Source organism: Sitophilus oryzae, unplaced genomic scaffold, assembly GCF_002938485.1.
Source record: "Sitophilus oryzae breed Bouriz unplaced genomic scaffold, Soryzae_2.0 scaffold_1620_pilon_pilon, whole genome shotgun sequence".
Taxonomy (NCBI): domain Eukaryota; kingdom Metazoa; phylum Arthropoda; class Insecta; order Coleoptera; family Curculionidae; genus Sitophilus; species Sitophilus oryzae.
The window spans coordinates 3,635,446-3,653,377 of record NW_022146304.1 but is presented as its reverse complement, the minus strand read 5'-3'; the positions used below and the strand labels follow the sequence as shown (position 1 = coordinate 3,653,377).

The following is a 17,932-nucleotide window of genomic DNA, read 5'->3' as shown; positions in this document are numbered from 1 at the left end:
AGCACCTTTTCATTCGTTACTCTATCTACTGAGGATACGCGCAAAGTCTGGTTGCGCGTCCGACTCCCAAAACCATAGAGAAAAACTACAAAGATTTAGCAAAGCAGCATTTCATGGAAGCAGAAGTACGTCTGGTCTGTTAGATCATCGACAAAATCTCTATTTTGGAAGCACAAGCGTCGATAACGAAGGATCCTAGTGAACGAGTCGATGGAGGGAATGAAGTATTGTATTACTCAATCAGTATTAGGTTTTTTTTGCTTAGTAGGATATCAGCAAGCTAACGGGGGCATACGTGATCCTTTTTAACAAATATGCTGAATCTGCAAGGACGAGAATGAGAGAAAATGGTCCTACAATTCCACTGCCGTAACTGGCTTTGGTTAGGGCCCGAAATCGTTTGTGCACATCGTAAGCGCACGTTTGTACACAGGAAGTGTACTGTTTTGTAAACTATTAAACGGTTGTAAGTTACAACACTTAACAATCCATATAATTATCATCCGTAGCGACAGGGTCTTTACAGTGAGTGGAATCAAAACATTTAGCAACTATTGCCAACTGGACTTCGATAAACAGTCGTACTCGCCACTTTAAACAACCATCCATCTATGCAAGTTTACCTTCAGCACCCACAGATTCAAAAAGACAAACTTATAATAAGAAAATTAGTTTTTTTTGTAACATTTTAGGAGACATTGCGGCATCATTGTTGTAGAACTATTTGGTTTTAAAGAAATGTTACTTGGCATCAATACTCTACTCGCGCAAAAAAATGTTGTAACGTTTTTAGTTCGTTACATGTCTTTTTTACATATAATATATGATGTCTGGCCTATCGTCACCGGATTCTCTCTCGTTCAGGCCTGATCATTTTGTTGGTACGCTTGGCGTAATTTTTACGTTCCCTAGTCGCCAACCCTGCTATCGTTTCACTATTCTGTGGAGGCTCGCGCTGTCAACATCGCTTCTGTCAACTCTCTGTGATTTAACGGCACTTTTGGTTTGACCGTTTGGCCTGTCAGACGCCATTAGTCCCTGTTTTTTTAGAAATGGTGATTATTTAAATCTTGCTGTATAATCTGAATCAGCTGCTATTTCGAGGCTACAGGTAAAGATGAGATATTACCTTTTATAGATTCGATATTATTATTGAATATTTTTAGGGTAGAGTTACTGATGGTCCCAACTTGTATTTGTATTTTGCTGGCACGTTGGCGTCCCTTTTCTTTTGTCCTCCAGAATGTCACATGGAAGAAAGGACAGGTTGTTTATTATTTATTGAGCCCTCGGAAGTATTTCGAGGTAGGTTTATTTTGTTTATTAGACCTTGTTTGGTTTTAAACAAGAGTTTCATATTTTTAGGGTCCAAGGTACGGGTATTGTCTTATGTACGGACATTATCTTATGTACGGATGTCCTGTGGACGAGTGTCCCCAGTAAGAATGATTTTTTCTTACATATAAGTGCCACAGCCTGGATGTAGCTTGAGTCCCATGCTGCTTCGTTTCCAGCTATAAGCTAGTTAGTTACGGCTGTATCAATTCATGGTGTCCTCATTCTGGCCCCTTTGGTTGTGTTGGATGGCTGAGTACAGAGATGCGAGACCACCTCACGCTGTTACTGTTTAAAGCAAGATTACATAAAGAACAGCTAAGTGTAGATTTAAGTTCTAGTTTTACATTTAACATTTAAAACATTTACAGTCTTAAACAATAACGTACATCTTAAATAATATCGTACAGACTATGTTTAGTGGTTAGATTGTTAAGAACATTCATGTCGATTTAATATTTAATATAATAATTAATACTAAATATAATTTAGATCTTAGGTTTCATTGCATTACATCTTGTAATGGTATTACTTTTATAGATATTATTATCGCACTATTTTAACAGATGAATAACCAAACATAGATTCTAGAATCTACAGGTTGCAACATCTTCGATTTAGCATCATATGGAATATATCAAATTAATTAAAGTAATGCTACATTTCATATATTCTCTTAAACTTTACATGTCTTGTATTTTATCGTAGTTGTTTTCATTGATATTTAGTACGACTCTTACCACCACTTTCTTTGACATATAACCACTATATATTTATTAGAACTCTACAATGTCATGTACCATCTAAGAACATCATGAATAAATATAATCATTAGTTTTAAGTAATATACAACTGTTTTCTTTCTCTGTACATGCCTGGCGCCCAATATTTATAATTTCGAGTTATTATTGTTAATTAGTTTCTTTCCAGTGAAATACCTTATCCACGACTGCTCTACCAACGAGAAGCTGCCGTTCGCAGCGATAATGTTTAAAAAAAACGCTACAATGTAAAACAACTGTATATAAAACATAGTAAATATGATATAATTATTTTAATAATCGTAATGTATGTGTAGTAAATAGAGTTCAATGAGTAAACTTTGTTTCATAACTTAACTAGAATCATAGATATGAGAAATTCGAATATTGAAAGAATTCCCCGACCAATTTAATATGGTAAATTTTAAATATTCAAATGTTTCCGCATTCGTAATAAAAATCTGCATCTCCTACATATAAAATAAGTAGGTCGCTATATTTGCTACGTCAAATGCAAGAAACATATATCATGCAGTACAATTTCTTTCCTTAAATTTAAATTCCTTTCTTCATATCGCTAAATCATTTTCCTTCCCTTGTAATCTCTTGGTTGAATTCAGTTGTGTGTTGTACAAATTGTTTTTTTTTTCTGCTTTAAACCACATTTACATTAATATTTTTCTCCGGCATTTTCTTTATCTTTCAGCTAATCTTTCGTGACCTTCAAAACATGATGTCAAGTTTTGTAAACATTCGAAATGATTAATTTTGTTGTTTAACTTTTATGAAATATCACACTGAATGTTGTATATTTATTTTTGCTGTGTGTATGCATAAAATTATAAAATTCCAATTCCAAAAATACCATAATCTATACTGAGTGGTTTTTAAAATATGTAAGTACAAACACATTTTCTGTACATTTGAAACCATCCCTAAATGTAAAATACCATATTCTACATATACCTTCTTTATGTGTAATACTTTATAAAAGTGCCGTATCCAAAACTAAGTATATATTTAGTGTTCGACATGAAAAGTTCCTCAGAACTTACGACCTAGAATATTTTTTTTCCTTGAACGATTTTCCTTGATTTAAGTAAAAACAATCTTCGGGTTGTCACGGGGTTTCTAACCGGACACTGTCTCCTCTACGAACACCTCAGAAGGTGAGGAACAACGGCGAATGCAGATTCTGTGGGGAAAATGGGGAAACACCAGAACACCTTATCACTGAGTGCGCCGAGAAGACGACCATTCGTGCCATGAACTTGGTACGGCTGATGTCGAGGTTGAGGATGGAGAGCTGGCCTCTGTGAAGCCGTCTCAGATACTGGCTTTTATTAAAGCCCTGAGACTGTTGAATGAGTTATAACTCAAGAAAGGGAAACAAACAATAGATCTGTAAGGTCGCGGTGATTAACTCCCCTCCTAAACATTCTACATTCTAGTGTTGAACATTGTATTTTAATACACAGTGTGAGTAAAAACAAAATGTTTTATTTTTTTGTCCTATTTCTTCTTCTGAGTGTGCCTATCCATTGCGGATGTTGATGATAAGCAAAGCAATTTGAGTTTTACTGCCTGCTGCTCTAAATAATATTCGTGTAGACAGGGAAAACTAAAAGTTCTAAGGTTTTTCAACCAGGAGATTCTGCGCTTTCCCCTTTCCCTTGAGTATCAACTAAAGCAGACTATATCTCTTTTGATATTCCCATTATGTGTCCTAGATATTCTAATTTGCGTTCTTTAATAATGTCCACTATTTCGGTCTCATTTTGAAGCATTTTTGAAACTGTCTTGTTGAATACGTAGTCCACTCAAGAGATGTAAGAATTCGTCTGTATCGCCATATATCTCTCCTTTGTCGACGTTTCCATCAATGTCCAGGACTATCAGTATTATGTCTGCACTATTATTATAAATGTAAAATACCCTTACATAGTAAGGAAAATTTATCTTATTTCAAAAGTAGCTATTTAAGAGGAAGACACTATCATAAAATCTCTCTCAAGTTACAAAGTAATTAACGAATTTTTAATTTATTTCCTCGGAAAAACATTATTAGATATAAGAATATCTTGATCTGATTAAAAATAAATTGATTTAAAACAAAAATATACTTAATGTAATTAAATGGGCATAATTTCCTTCCAATTAAAAATAGCAGTCTCTGTATTTAACACCTTAGTAGTAAATCGGTTCAAAGTGACGGGTCATAATTACATTTGACCCTTTTGGGATTAGCCCTCTCAGTTCTAGTCAATGAAAATTGCAATAACACAAGGATTTCCTGAGAGTTAGGGGTGCCAAAATATGAGCAAAGAATTTCCTTATTAAATTGTTGAATGACGTGAAGTATTTTATTAAAATTGTTTAATGATTTTGTCGCAGACGTATAGAAAATCCGGTTTTTTGCAAAAAGACTAGGCATATTATAAAACGCCGGTTTTTTACACAAAAGAAGAAATTTTTAGAAAAAGCCTACGTACACACACCGCAAAAATCTAGGGATATTATTTTATTAAAGTTAAAAATAAATGTTTTGAATAAACAACCACATATTTGTCGGCCAATTCTTTCTACTTCGATTGAAACGAAGTAGTCACACTTGTTATTTCTAAATTTGGGATATTTGCAGAAGTGTTTGTGCATTTTTTGTCAAATGTATAAAAAGCACCTAGCATCAATTGTTCGAATTTAACATTTAACCTGTACTGGCTATGTTTTTATGATAACTGGCCGGAATTCATTTAAATAACTCTGTTTAGTATTAAACGACATTATGGAGCGTAGACATCTTAACAGAGACGAAATGCTAAGGGCCATGGGTATGCTCGAAGCTGGAATGCGCCAAATCGACGTAGCGAGAGCATTAAATACAACGCAAAGCGTAATATCGCGATTAAGTACACGCTACCGTGAAAGTGGTGATGTTGCTGAAAGGCACACAGGGCGACATCGCATTACTACCCCTCAAGAAGATCATTTTTTACAATTAAATGATCGACGCCGACCGACTCTTACAGCACCAGAGCTTAGTTTAATTCCCCAGGAAACACATAATGTAACCGTTAGTCCTGACACTGTTCGCAATAAATTAAGAGAGGTCAACTTAAGAAGCAGACGCTCCTGGAGAGCTCAACCTAGGATATTTGTGGGGTCAAGATCATGTTCAGTGGTCGAATGAACAATGGGCCAATGTTTTCTTCACGGATGAGTCACGCTTTGGAATTCATCCGGATTCGAGAAGGCTTAGGGTATGGAGAGAACCGGGAAATCTTATTCGGTTGGATCATGTTCAGGAAGTGCACCCTTATCAAGGTGGAACAGTTATGATCTGGGGAGGAGTCCAGTTAGGCCGAAAAACCGATCTCGTTTTTCTTGAAAGGTTTCTAACAGGAATCACATATCGTGATTTATTTCTTGAGCTTGTCGTGTTACCATATGCCAATGATTTTGGTAGAAACTTCATTCTCATGCATGACAATGCAAGGCCTCATACAGCCAAAGTGGTAAGTGAGTTTATCAATGCTCATCACTTAAACATCTTACCCTGGCCGGCACAATCTCCTGACCTCAACCCCATCGAGCACGTATGGGACGCGGTCCAAAGAAGAATTTTGAGAATGGGTATGCCTCGTGAAACTCGTAGGGATCTGGTTCGGGCCGTGAATGCAGCGTGGCATCAGGCTGTCCCTCAAGAAGAGATCGACAACCTGATCAGGAGCATGGAGAGACGATCTAGGGCTGTAATCAACAGTAGAGGAGGCAGTAGGCAGTAGGCAAGTAAAAATGGTTTTATCTTTTTCTTTTAATTCACAGTTTAGAATAAAAAAAAATGTGTGTATTTTTTTGAGTTCAATAAAAATCAAGTTAATTTGAAAAATTCGGTAAATTTCGCATTTTTATTTCCAATACGTCCTATAAACTATTTGTTTATTTTAATTTTATTGTATCAGAAATGCAAATAATACAATTTCTGACGATGGCTGGATACAATTGTAATATCCCTAGACTTTTCCGGTGTGTGTATTTTCAATCACTTTTCAAAAAGCCTATTCAGAATTAGGCATATTAAACAATGATATTTTCTGTACGCTTCTGTAAAAGACTGTCTGTTTTTAATTCTATCTATTTAATTCTCTTCATTTTTTGTTTCATAATGAATTTTCGAATTTAAGCTTTTCCAGTGGACCTCTTACAACTGGCAAAGTATGAGAGCGGGGGTAATTTGATGGAAGTCTAGACCTTTTTTGATGCCAGATTGATTGTACTAATATTTATTCTATTAATATTTCGGTTTAACAATGATTATTATTTATAAATTACAAGTTATTTGTAAAATAATAATAACAATAGTGGAAACTAATAATTTATTATCTGTGCTTTTTGTTAAAAAATGGTATAAATGAATTATAACCTTGTTATACAAACTGTACATTAATCTTTATTGTGCCAATAACAATACAAATGTTTGTACTGTACATAGTGCTCAATTCCAGTTCTGATTTCCAAATTATGTGCGGTGTTTAGCAAACAAATCATATATTCCATTAATTTAATGGTTGGTACAAAAGAATCAGCGATAAATTGAACGACGGGAATTTATGTTATAAAATTAGCAAACAGTTTGATTTATTACGTTAGACAGTAGACAGTAGTAAAAACAATAAATGTTTAATCCATTGAAGTAGATGTTTCGTAAAAAACAATTAAAAATATGACTCTAACTCAGTAATAGACGAAATAGCTCTTCAAAAAGAACGTATTGCTCATACACAGCAGGTGATGGAAAAAAAGATAGCAGTAGATCAAGAAGTTTATCTAGCGTTTATTGATTTGGAGAAAGCGTACGACTCTATTCCTCGCAACAAGATATGGGAAGCCTTGCATATTTTAGAAGTAGATAGACCCCTACTTAAGATAATAAAAGAGCTCTATAAAGAAAATAAAGCGTACGTTAAGATAGGACACGGGCTATCCAATCCAATAAATACCACAAAAGGGTTGCGACAAGGATGCAGCTTATCACCTCTAATCTTCAATGCTTACGTTGAAGTAGCCCTTAGAGAATGGAAGAGGAGATGCCAAGGCATGGGAATACTCATTGGGGAAGATAGACTGTTTACTCTGAGCTTTGCAGATGATCAGGTCGTGATTGCGCAATACTCTTTCGATCTGGAGTTCATGACTAAGAGGCTTTACCAAGAATATAACAAATGGGGACTTCAGGTTAGTCTAAAAAAGACAGAATACTTAGCTGTCAATTCCAACGCTTGTTTTGAAGTCTTCATAGATGATAACGTCCAGATTCAACAAGTAGACAAATTTAAATACCTGGGTGCTACTATCAACAACGACGGTTTGGGCAAAGAAGAAATTCAAACCCGAATTCAGAAGAGCAAACAAGTTATTGGTTGTCTTAATAGCCTCTGGTGGGACCGAAACTTGTCTGCAACAACTAAAAAGAGACTTGGACGAACATTGGTGGAGTCAGTTCTTTGCTATGGTTCAGAGCTATGGTCTTTGAGTGCAGATACGAAGCGCAAAATCCAAGTTGTTGAAATGGATATCTTAGAAGGAGCGCAGGTATATCTAGGATGAAAAAAAAGACAAACAACGAGGTCAGGCGTATCATGAATGCATCGGAGGAGACAGTGCTAGATCGAATTGAAAAATCCAGCTTAAAGTGGTTTGGACATGTTCTACGTATGCCGGAGAACAGGTGGCCAAGAAAAGTTTTTCAATGGACTCCCCAGGGTAGAAGAAAGAGAGGCAGACCTAGAAAATCCTGGAACGGAACTGTTAAGGAAGCAATGGAAGCTCGTAATCTAGAAGTTGATATTATTAATAATATACCGTATGAATGAAAAAAAAAACAGTGCAAAGTTGGCTTGGAAATGATAATCGATAAAATACTGTTTTTTGAATAGTGTCACAAAATGACATGGCCAGATTTATTGTTTTGCATTACTTGACGTTTAAAGTCATAAGCTACTGGTTAAAATCAATTAAATTAAATAACTTAAAAACAATTTATTTTACGTATAGAAACATGTATAGTCAAAAAGTAACGAATTAAAAAGCATTTTCACTAGTGAAATAAAAAAAGTGGGTTTCTATTTGAAAAAAATGATTTTTGATAATTTTTTAATCGCTCAATTCCCTGACAGCTGCCGTCATTATTATATGACATTCGAACAATTTAATTTTTGAAATAGATAGCCACATGTCTTCTCTTTATGACACAGTGGCTATGGTAATCACTAATTTTGACGTTTAGGCTATACACAAATTTTTGACAAGCAATTTTTTTCGTCCAAAAATTTTAAATATTTTTTTTTCTCAAAAACAGTTAATGTTAGGTATAGAGTATTTAATATCGAAATTCATAAAATTTTATAGAGAATTTAAGTACGTAATAAAAAATGGGGGCACCCATTTAAAATAAGAAAATTGCTATCAACTTCCGGTATTTCCGGAAGTGCCGCCATATTGAAAATATTTTTAATCGATAGATCTCGTTGTGAAACAATGATGTGCAAAAAATCTCCGATCTAGATATTGTACTTTTCTAGGAACTTCTAATGCACGCTCAGCCTGGGATACCCTGTATATTTGTTACTTTATTATAACCAATGAAACACTGGACAACAAAGAAAAAATCGTCCCATTGCTGCCAAAAGTCCCTAACTTACTTTTTATTACTTCCGAGAAAAATGCGTCTAAAGAAGAATTGCATTGCAAATAAAACATAAATAGCCAGAAATCGTAGTTAATGACTTTTGCAATCGATTCTCCGATTCAAAACATAGTTAGTGATGAATGAATTTGGTTGTTCGGAAAAATGTTAGTTAGTGACTTTTGGCAGCAATAGGACGAAATGTAATATAGAAAATACCATGTGAATGTGATAAATGTTATATTGGTCAAACATCTAGACCCTTAAATGTTCGAATTAAAGAACATAGAGTATTTAAGAAAGGACGACTTTCACAAATCTAAGATTTGTCAGCATTCATGGGACACGGGGCACAGAATAGATTTTAACAATGCAAAAATTATAATAAAACAAGCGATAGCCTCTAAAAGAAAAATAAAAGAGGCTTTTTTAATTCAATCTAATAAAAATAAATGTATTGCTCATACATCTGTAGATGTTAGTAATGTATGGTAATCGCTACTTTGATTTTAAGGAACATAACATGAATAAATATAAAATACGTAAAAATTCAAAACAAATTAAAAATAATCATACAGAAAGTTTTAAGGCTTTTTGGTTTTACCTTATTAAGTAATTGTTATCAGGTAGTAATTATTAATTTTGAAGTTTAACTTGATATAATGTCATTTTAACAGAACGTCAACGGTTTTTGTAGACGTATCTGTTTTAAAAAACTAAAGTGGTCTCGAATAGTTGCATTTAGATATTATAAATAGTTTTTTCTTTGTTGATGTTTTTTTTGCTTCCGACGACGGAATGAGATATCTATATTATCCGAAACTTTAAGCATTTTTTGTCCGTTAGGCAAATTTGTTTATTAGTAAGCCACTGCTGACAATTAGTCTCCGTTGGATTAAAGCAGCAGTGTTTACAAAAAATAACTATTTTATTTTGTAGTTTTTCTTCCAGTGGCGAAATACCCATAGGACTTTCTTGTTTTCTCCACAACGAAGATACAGGTTGGCCTCCCTGTATCTAAGTGCTGTGAGTTGCTTTGAGAATAGGATAACACAGCTGTGCTGGACTTTGCGATAACCAGCACTGTTATTGTGTTTTCTAAATACACTATACAAACTATATATTTAGTAAATCTAAATAAAATTATATTCCACACAAAACAAACAATATCCATAACATTCCCAATGATAGCAAAAAGAAACATATCTATTTGTAACACTTACACTTAATTAAATTTTCAGAGCATGAGCTGGCTTTATCTGAAATGTCAAAGGTATTTCGAGGCTATTGTGGCGATACCGTGGGTGTGCTCCTTTTGTTTCAACTTTATAAATATAGGAGTTGAGAAAATTGCTCTGCTCGCCTTTTTGGGTCCCTTCAGTTTTTATCTTCTTTCAGTTAATGAAAAGTTTAATGTTTCAATATTAAGTTAAATTTGTGATAGAATAAGCTGGAAAACACATAATTTTTAATAATTAAATAAAGTGAAAATTAACTGACTAACTTACGTATAAAGTAAAACAATATTTTGTATTATTAAGGAGTTTCTAAAATAAGGTAAAATATTTCATATGGAATCAGTATTTAATTTTTTTTATTTTATATTAGGTACTTTTTTGGAAACAGAGTTGTGTGTCTGAAAATGTCCTATCCTTTTTTAATCTTTTTATAATTAGTGTCAATTAATGTCAATTTTTAGTAAAAGACGTAAGGGATTGACCTCGTCAAAATTATTAACGATTGTCATTCCCCAGCCATTCGATGCCTTTTTTTCTATAATATAGTATAAGGTATAAGTTTCTTGTCTTGGGACTCCAAAAATTAAATAAATATAATTTACCCTGTGGTTAAAATACATGTGGATGGATTAATTAAAGAATAACATTAATTGAATGATTATACAGAGTGCTACAAATTCGGGGTACGAGCATTGGTATCTCGGAAACCGTTATGGATATGAAGATGGTTAAATTGGCGCAAAGTTGAGCCTTAGGATGTTCACCAAGATACCATCAAAAAAGTTTTAAAAATTTCAAGGATTGTTGAGTTTTTTGGAAAAACAGATTTTTTTCAAAATCAATTTTATTATTTCCTGTCGTTACTTTTCAGAAAATCAAAAAACTAACTGCACATTCTCATAGCAACTTTATTAGGGCCATCTGATAGTATTTTTAGATTTTCAAATTAGCTCATTATTTGGAAGATGCAGAAATATTGTCTCCCGAGTACAATGATATGCCACACTTTATACATTTTTTTTGTTTTGGGTGCCTTAACAGCAAAACTATTTAAATATTATTTAAAATAATTTCAAATCCGACTCTAATCTTATTATATTCAGAGAGAGAGAGGGTGTGGAAGAGATTGGGGGAAGCCTATGTCCAACGACTATACGCACCAACGAAACTATATGCACCGAAGAAGGATGAATAGATAGATAGATAGATAGATAGATAGATAGAGATATTCATCGCAACAATATTGATCAGCGGTAATCAACATTGAATAAGGAAAATCGAGCCAACTGAAAGATTCAAATAAATAATATTCAGGTCAGCAATTTAAAGATATGTATTAATATTATTTTTAATTTTTTTTATTGTGAATTTGGAAATATCAGTGTAAGATCTAATAATATGCATCTTATTAATCGTAGTTTATTATAAATAAATCAACTTCCACAAACTGGTTTCTAATACTGTACATATTCGAAAGGGATACCACCCTCCTTATTGCACAAATTTATTTTTCGTTCAATTTTATTTACAGCTCCTTGAACAGATTTTTTTCCTTATACTTCCGAATGCATTTGTACTCTTTATGTCACTTTTACATATGACGTCAAGTAATGCTTCATCCCCCCCCAACCCTTGGCGACAGGTCCAGGAAACTCGCTGGCCATTATACTGCTCTACCATTTCCAATCCATCTTCCGGGGAAATAATTTGATTGTTTATATTATGTCATATTTATGTTATTTATTTTATATTATTCATTATTATTTTATTGCATTTGATTTTCCGTATTCAGTGTTTTACCCCACGTCATTGTTAAGTTTGAAAGATAAACTAGTTATTTAAAGCTAAAGTTTGAAGCTTTAAATAAATTGTGTTCAAATATCCGAAACAAAAAAAAATAAGTGTGGCATATCATTGTACTCGGGAGACCGAGTTCTTTCAAAACCTGAAATAAAAAATGCAGGTCCGTATTTAAAAAAAAAGTTGACCTATGGATTACACACAAATTATCAGCTAATTTGAAAATCTAAAAATATTATCAGATAGCTCTAATAAAGTGGCTATGAGAATGAAGAAATTCTAAACATCCAACAAAAAGTCTTTTGTATTAATTGTATTTTGTATCATGCCCCATTTCTAATAACACAAAATAAGAATCGACCAACCCGAAGTGTTAAGATTCAGGATTAATCTTAACGATTTAAAAGATATCCTCCTGTAAAAACTTTTCCAGTTATTGAAAAACTTTTCTTTATCTTCGAATAAGGACAATTACATTTGAATATTGATAGCCGATCGAAATTCAATTTGAATAATTTACTTAATCAAGTCTGGTGTCTGATCTGGAAAAAATCATGAAGAATAATTAAAATTTACAGTCTCTCTGCGGTAAATATTTTACTACTGATGCTGTTTGTGTTCTTCTCCACTGTTCACGTGGGCTTTGTTTGTTAGTAATCACCCTGGTATATTTCATCGCATTTTTACTGCAATACGTGCTTCAAAGGTTTTGTTTGAGAATCTTCTTCTCGTGCATATAAAATATTCATTTAGCGCCAAGATCAATTAATTTTTTGTGAAACATTAAAGTTTTTATGAAATACTTTAGAAATTAAAACATTGGGTTTTTAGAATTATGGTGATTTATGTGCGACAAGATCTGTTCCTTCCTTAAAATAGATTTTGTAGATTATACTACCCTCTGCAGTTACTGGTTATGCCGTATTAAAATTAGAAAGCTGTTTTATCTCAATAGTTCCTGTCAACAATAACAATAATAAAACTATTTCACAAACTTCACTTTAATCAGAACTGTAATTTTGAAATTGCACTTTTCTTAAATACACTTTTAGTATTGAAATAACTACTGGGGTCACATTTATCAAAACTTAACATTGCATATCATGAACTATGGACACTTAACATTGCATCATATGAAATCGTAAATAATACGTTGATGTTATGAGCAGAGATGCACTAAATGAATAAATAACACATATGAAGGGTCAGGGAAAAAAAGCAGGTAAGTCAATTTTTATTGCTATATTTAAATATTCGGTGCATTTGGTGCAGAGTGAATGTAAGCATCTTCAGAAGGTGCTAAATTGGGAAAAAAGCAACCTACTCAGAAGATATATAGCTTCAAAGTTATACTATAAAGAGAAAACAGCAGGGAAGTCAAGTAAAAAGAAGAAAGAACCTGGCAACTCATAGTTCAGTTCGTACGTTGCGTTGGCCTGTTAAAATGGGTATTTTATCTAAAAAAAAATACCTTTACCAAGTTCTAACAAATCTGTATTACGCTATTTTTATAAGTTCTTGTACTCTATTTTTTTGTAACGTCTTCAACTTTTATATAAAATACTAGCGTGTACCAGCGACTTCGTCGAATTAATCATTTGTAATGGTGATGATAAAGCAAAGCAAGAATTTCCATTAACATACAAACTGGATAAAATTTTCTCACATTTATGTCAGCATGAGAAAAAACAATATGGCGATATTATTATATAACTTGGTAATATTTGAGGGGTAGTTTCCATCTCGTTGGAATTTGACTTTCGAAAAATCCGTTTTTTTACGTCAAGCAGTTTAAGCAGAATCGTGGTTAAGAAATTACCCAACTTTTTGGAACACCATGTATGATTTTTAAAAAAATTTCAAAATATGTAAAAAAACCAAATAAATTATGCTTGTCCAAGCGTTTTCCCGAAAAACTAACCGTCTTTTAAATAACAAATATTGTAATATTTGAGGGACGTTTTCACCCTCTTGGAATTTGAGATTCGGGAAACCCCTCCTTATCGAACCTCTACACCCCACAGTCAATCCGTTTACCAAAAATCAGCTTTAAACGTCAAGCAGTTTAAGCAGAATCGTGATTACTTAAACGTCAAGCAGTTTAAGCAGAATCGTGATTACTCAATGGTCATATTTTATGAAACACCCTGTATATATTTTTAAAAAATCTTAAAATATGTAAAAAAAACAAAATAAAATATACGTGTTTAAGCGTTTTTTTTTGGAAACTTGACCGTTTTTAAAATAAAAAATATTTTAATATTTGAGGGGTGGTTTCACTCTCTTGGAACTGGAATTTCGAAAAATCCCTTCTTATCGAACCTCTACACCCTAGAATCAACCTGTATGCCAAAATTGAGCTACTTACGTTGGTGGCTTGAGCAGGATCGTGATTAATCAGTATGTCAGTCACTTAAGGATTTTATATATTAGTATAGATTAATAGATTAGGATTTATTCAAAATTTTTATTAAACTCTTTGTTTGCGAATCTCCAAAATGTTAGTGCTTTTAAGCATTTCAAGGACTCAACTAACACCCCCACGCACTGGCAACACATGCAACGATACCGCGAGTAAACGTATGATACGACACGCAGCGTAAAAATGCGCATATGGGGCAAAAAGAAGGTGGTTCCATTATTCCGGATTTTGGAGCCGCGCAGCGTGTGGTATGTATCAATCAAAAAAGTCTTATGGGTAATCATCTTTTCAAAAAAGTCTTATGGGTATTTCGCCACTTGCACTGTTAGAAAATCTACAAAATAAAATAACTATTTATTGTAAACACAAAAAAATAGTTAGTAGTTCTTAGTATCTTGTATTCTAAGGAACTCGAATAATATTATTGAGAATGGATTTATTATAACATCACATGGGGAAAACATTTAACTATAAAAATTGTGTCAGGTATTTTCAGTACAAAATTAAGTTATTCTGACAGACTCAGATATAACTTCGATATGTCTTCAATATGTCCTCTAACAAAAACAAATTTGTATTGAATACTTATTAATATTTATGGTTATCTCCAATTCAGTGATTTGTGATTTTTCCTAACGAGGAAGCATTATGTTGGCAAACGGAGTGGCCGTTTTGAAACAGGTCGTAATTGCACCGATTCCGACACATGCCATTATTTATTACCGAACGTGTACGTATCAATAAATCACTATTGACAACCGTTGCAGCATGATAGGCAATTTATACAAGTTATTCAACAGAGATCTATTATGAGGAACAAATGGTTTTACCTAAAAGAACTAGAGCAACTTTGGGCAATATGAAAAATAATTTTTATTTTTTCATATAAATTCACAAATAAATTTTTTTCTAATCTCAAATTTTTATAAATAAATAACTAGTAGTACAGGACAGGGTGCCGCCTCTCATATGACACGGAGGCTCCAAGGAGAACGACATTTTGTATTGAAATTAATTTTTTGAACATATGTATATAGGTTTAGAGCATTTTTTTTAAATACAAAGGGTTTCCTAAAAAAAGTTACACATCAAAGTTGTGTTTTTCGCGGAACACCCTATATATTAATTAATTTTCGGATTCTAGGAGAAAAATAAAGATGAGTTTCATTAGAGAAAGGTTTTTGACACATTTAACGTTTTCTAAAAATGAAGAACAAATTTTAAATTTCAATAAAAGCTGCCTATATTGGAATTTACCCGGTATAGCCTAATATTTTGTTAAAATAACTATTGTACTTTAAATCAAATTGAACCAAAACACTTGACCCAAAAAGTTATACAGGGTCAGTCAAAACTAATATTGAATATTGGTCACCTTTAACAGCAAGTAACTTTTTTAATTTTAAGTAACAAACCAAACCAAACCAAACACCTAGTATATTCCGATATTCAATGGGAAATTAATGTCTCTTCAAAATACTATTCAGATTGCCTACCCCTCAAACAAAGATTTTCCTAGAAATTTTCATTTTTATGATTTAGTATCAGTAAATCTTTATTATTTGATAAAATCTACCCCATACATAGGTCCCCGTAGTTTGACAACGGGGCTAAGCGTGGTCCAATCGCGGGAAATCAGACTTCGGCGCACCAAGATTGGTCCAAAGCTGGGCAATCCAGGCTTGGTCAATCCTATGTTCACCCTATCTTGGGCCACGGCTGGGAAATCAAGTCTTAGCCATCTCTTAATTCACCCAACTTTGGTCCAACGCTGAGAATCTCAACTCCGGCCATGCTACGGCGACCCAGCTTTGAACCAGAATTGGTTAATTAAGTCTGGACCATTTTTTGGTGTTTTGGACTTGGCCCAATACTGGGAAATCGAGTCTTGTCCATCTCTTAATTTACCAAGCTTTGACCACACACTGGGAATCTCAGCTCTGGCCATGCTACGGCGACCCAGCCTTGAACCAGAGTTGGTCAACCAAGCCTGGACCATTTTTTGGTGATTTAGACTTGGCTAACATTGGGAAATCGAGTTTTGCCCATCTCTTAATTCACCCAACTTTGGTACAACACTGGGAATCTCAGCTCTGGCAATGCTACGGCTACCCAGCTTTAAACCAGAGTTGGTCAATTAAGCCTGGGCCATTTTTTGGTGATTTAGACTTGGCCTAATACTAGGAAATCGAGACTTGCCCATCTCTTAATTCACTCAACTTTGGTCCAACACTGGGGATCTCAGTTCTGGCCATGTTACGGCGACCCAGCTTTGGACCAGAGTTAGTCAATTAAGCCTGGGCCATTTTTTGGTGATTTAGACTTGATCCAATACTGGGAAATCGAGCCTTGGCCCTCTCTTAATTCACCCAACTTTGGGCCAGCACAGGGAAACTGAACACTATGTAGTTAAACTCATTCATTAAACAGAAATTTACTCACAATTAATAAAAAATTGGTATAACTCCGAAACCGGATAACGAATGGGTGGCCTCCTTGGCCTGACCACAAAATAGGAATCAGTTGATTCCTATTTTGTGGCTTTGACAAGCTTTAAACAGAAAATTCGCACATAATGCAGGTGTACGGCTGTTAAATGCTTTTCTCAAATCTAATCTAAATATATGAAAGTAATTATTTGTGTGTTAACTTTATTCCAAATGCTGGGTTCAAAAATAATTGTTTTTTTGCTGCTGGATCAAACTCGAATTAAACTCTCGGCGATCAAACATGGCTTGGTCTTGGCATTAAAGCCAGGCCCAGCCTTGACGATCAGTGATGGCCCAACGTCGGATTCAAAGCCTGGCCCGATGTTTTAATTCGACAACCACAATAGCATCACAGTAATAGCACTACATAACCACAGTCGGGCCAACACTAGTATACAAATATGGCCCAGTATTGGTGATCAAACTTGGCCTAGCCTTGGGGATCAAAATTGGCCTAGTGTTGGTGATTAAGTTTGGCTCAACTCTGGTAATCAAGCATGGCCCAGCATTGGTGATCTAGCTTGGCCCAATTTTGACAACCAAGCCCGGCACGATGTTATCATTCCAGGTTATTCCCAAAGCTGGGCCAAGACTGGTATGCATAGTTGGCCCAGATCTTTACAGTACTGAACGAGTCCTGTACCAATACTGGGCCGATGGTTTCATCCTGTATGGGACGTAGCTGTCATATCTCTGGCGTTACTTTAACACAGCTGTCAAATTAGTTTAACTTTAACAACTAGTTATCATTTTATGTCAGTTAAAACAAAAAAACAATCTAAGAAATTTACCGAAAATGGAAACATCCTGCATCAGAGAGAATTGATATGTTTCTATTAATTGGCGACTGCAGTGTGCATTCACCAATTAATAAAATGCTTAAATATTCCTGACTTATCTAATTAATCTGGACTTATTTTGGGGATATGTTAAAGACAGTATTTACAAAACTTGACCAACTAATGTCGACAATATGAGAGAAATGATTGTGGCTGCTTTTCGAAGTAAAACTCCACATATGCCACTTAACATGAAAAGAGAATCATTTTATGCACTTTATGCTTTTTCTGTTTAAAAGGAGGCATTTTGAGCATTTTATTTCATCTAGCTAATTTTTGTCACATTTAACAAGTGAAAAACGACCAAACCTAGCCTTTTTAAAATGAGTTTCCTTGTTTTATTTTAACTGTATTTTTTAACTA

At 34.0% G+C, this 17,932-nt stretch overlaps 1 protein-coding gene across 5 annotated transcripts in view; it reads right to left on the bottom strand.

Annotated features, from left to right (window-relative positions):
• LOC115880233 (Ca(2+)/calmodulin-responsive adenylate cyclase-like) overlaps window positions 1-17,932 on the bottom strand; it is a 549,269-nt gene that overhangs the window by 101,159 nt on the left and 430,178 nt on the right. The window lies entirely within an intron of this gene.